At 40.1% G+C, this 2,534-nt stretch overlaps 1 protein-coding gene and 1 non-coding gene across 2 annotated transcripts in view; one reads left to right on the top strand and one right to left on the bottom strand.

The window, feature by feature from the left end:
• UBXN7 (UBX domain protein 7) overlaps nt 1–2,534 on the top strand; it is a 65,167-nt gene that overhangs the window by 5,729 nt on the left and 56,904 nt on the right. The gene's annotated exons all lie outside the window — the stretch shown is intronic.
• Nucleotides 2,077–2,180, bottom strand: LOC111726318. The gene has a single exon (XR_002774125.1). It is a non-coding gene; the product is annotated as a small nucleolar RNA U13 (small nucleolar RNA).

Raw genomic sequence — 2,534 nt, 5'->3', positions numbered from 1 at the left:
CCTGGGCTCAAGCGAGTCTCCTGCCTCTGCCTCCCAAGTAGCTGAGACCACAGGCGCTGGCCACAACGCCTGGCTATTTTTTTTGGTTGCAGTCATCATTGTTGTTTGGCAGGCCTGGGCTGGATTCAAACCTGCCACCTTAGGTGTGTGTGGCTGGTACCTTAGCCACTTGAGCCATAGGTGCTGAGCCATGATTTCTTAAAACAATTACTTAAAGGATCATATCATGAGAACTTGAAATACTTTGGATAAAAGGGGAAAAAAACAAATTCTGCACTCTCACCAACACCAAAATTGATAACACCAATACTATTTATAGTGTGTTATCTTATTCTTACAGAGTTGGTTCAAGCTGCCAAAGAAGGGTGGGTGTAGTGGCTCACACCTGAAATCCCAGCATTTTGGGAGGCTGAGGTGAAAGGATTGCTTGGGGCCTGGAGTTTGAGACCAGCCTGGGCAACATAGCCAGATCCCACACAAAAAAAGTAAAAAAAATTATCTGGGCATAATGGTGTACACCTATAGAACCAGATACTGGGGAGATTGAGGTAGAAGGATCCCTTCAACCCAAGAGTTTCAGATTGCAGTGAGCTAATCCTTGGGCCACTACACTTCATCTAGGGTAGCAGAGCAAGACTCTTTAAAACAAAAACAAGGGGGGAAAAAAAAAGAAACAGTTACCTAAGAAGACCCATCCTGTTACTTCCATAGTTATTCTAACATTTTATAATATTACTCAGTTAGATATTCTCCTCCTCTCTAACCTGTTCTTTTCTTTTCTTTTTTGGAGATGGGATCATTGTAGCTCAGGCTGAAGTATAGTAGCATAATCATAGCTCACTGAAAGCTTGAACTCCAGAGCTAAAGTGTTCCTCTTGCTTTAACCTTCAGGATAATTTTCGTTATTGAGACAAATCTTGCTAGGTCACCTAGGCTGATTTTGAACTCCTGACTTCAAGTGATCCTACTTCCTTGGGCTCTCGAGAGCACTGGAATTACAGTCCTGAGCCACTGTGCCTGGCCTCATCTCCCTTTCTGTTCATCTTACATGGCTTTGAATGACTGCAGAACATTTTCAGAAGTTGAATAAATTCTCAAAATATGAAGAAAGAATGTGCTGCTTGATTTGTTTTGAAGGAATAATTTTTAAAAATGTTTTGAATCATGCATGTATTCCATTAACACCAATTTTGGGTGACATCCAGCTACAGTTATACAGAAATACACACTTGTAATCAGAATAATCATGGAATGAAGATGAGGTATATAGATAATGTAAAATAGGTAAAAATAAACTGTCAACCAGAAGGTAAGGTAAGGACAACTATAAGGAAATAGAAAGGAGGTTAAGAAGAATATAAGAAATTATGAGTAGGCTCAGTGCCCATAGCATAGTGGTTATGGCCACCAGTCACATACACCAAAGTTAAGTTAAAAGTTAAGTTCCATAGTTATTCTAACATTTCATGTCTGGCCTGGGGCCAGCTAACAATGACAACTGTAACAAAAATTAGTTAGGCCTATAGTCCCAGCTACTTGGGAGGCTGAGGCAAGAAAATTGCTTAAGCCCAAGAGTCTGAGGTTGCTGTGACTTCACAGCACTCTACTGAGGGCAACATAGTGAGACACTGTCTCAAAAAAAAAAAAAAAAAGAAATTATAAGTATAAAATTTCATAGAGCTTTGTGCATAGTAGATATTTACATACTTCATGAAATCATAGAACCTAAGTTGTAGAATAGACCTAAGTTTAATTTCTCTCTCTCTTGCCTATGATAGAGTACAGTGGCTTCATCATAGCTCACTGTAACCTTAAACTCCATGGTTCAGGTGATCCTTCTGCCTTAGCCTCCCTGATAGCTGGAACTACAGGCATGCACCACCATGCCTGGCTAATTTTTCTATTTTCTTGTCAAGCCGAGGTCTCTTGCTCAAGCTAGTCTTGAACTTCTCACCTCAGCAGCCTCACAAAGAGTCTCCCACTTGGGCAGCAAAAGTGCTAGGATTTTAAGGGTGAGCCACTGTGCCTGCCTTAAGTCCCAACTTTTATTTATTTATTTATTTATTTATTTTTTCGTGTCAGACAGGTAATGTGCTGATGCTATAAGATTTGTGGGAGGCACATTTACTCATGCCCATGAAATAATGTATGCTCATCATACTTATGAACTACAAAAGGATCCCTAACTTTTACTAATTACTAATTAGATTCAGTAGACATAAAATTACTCTTATCAAATTGCTACAGAAATTTTTAAATGCTTCCACTAGAATTTCTGTTTTTATCTTGTCATAGACAGTAGGAGAGCTACTAGTCTGGTTTGAGGACCAAAGTTTGGGAAGCTCTGATTTAGGTATTGATAGAGCAGTTCAGCCTGCTCTTCAACTCCTGAGCTCAGGAAGTTACCTGCCTTGGCCTCCCAGAGTGCTAGGATTTACAGGCTTGAGCCACCTCACCTGGCCTCTTTGTAGTTTTTTTTTTTTTTAGACAGAGTCTCACTTTGTCACCCTTGGTAGAGTGCTGTGGCATCATAG

Source organism: Otolemur garnettii, unplaced genomic scaffold (genome assembly GCF_000181295.1).
Source record: "Otolemur garnettii isolate 467f Iridium unplaced genomic scaffold, OtoGar3 scaffold00060, whole genome shotgun sequence".
Taxonomy (NCBI): Eukaryota; Metazoa; Chordata; class Mammalia; order Primates; family Galagidae; genus Otolemur; species Otolemur garnettii.
The sequence above is the reverse complement of the archived record's forward strand: the minus strand, read 5'-3'. Positions and strand labels throughout refer to the sequence as shown.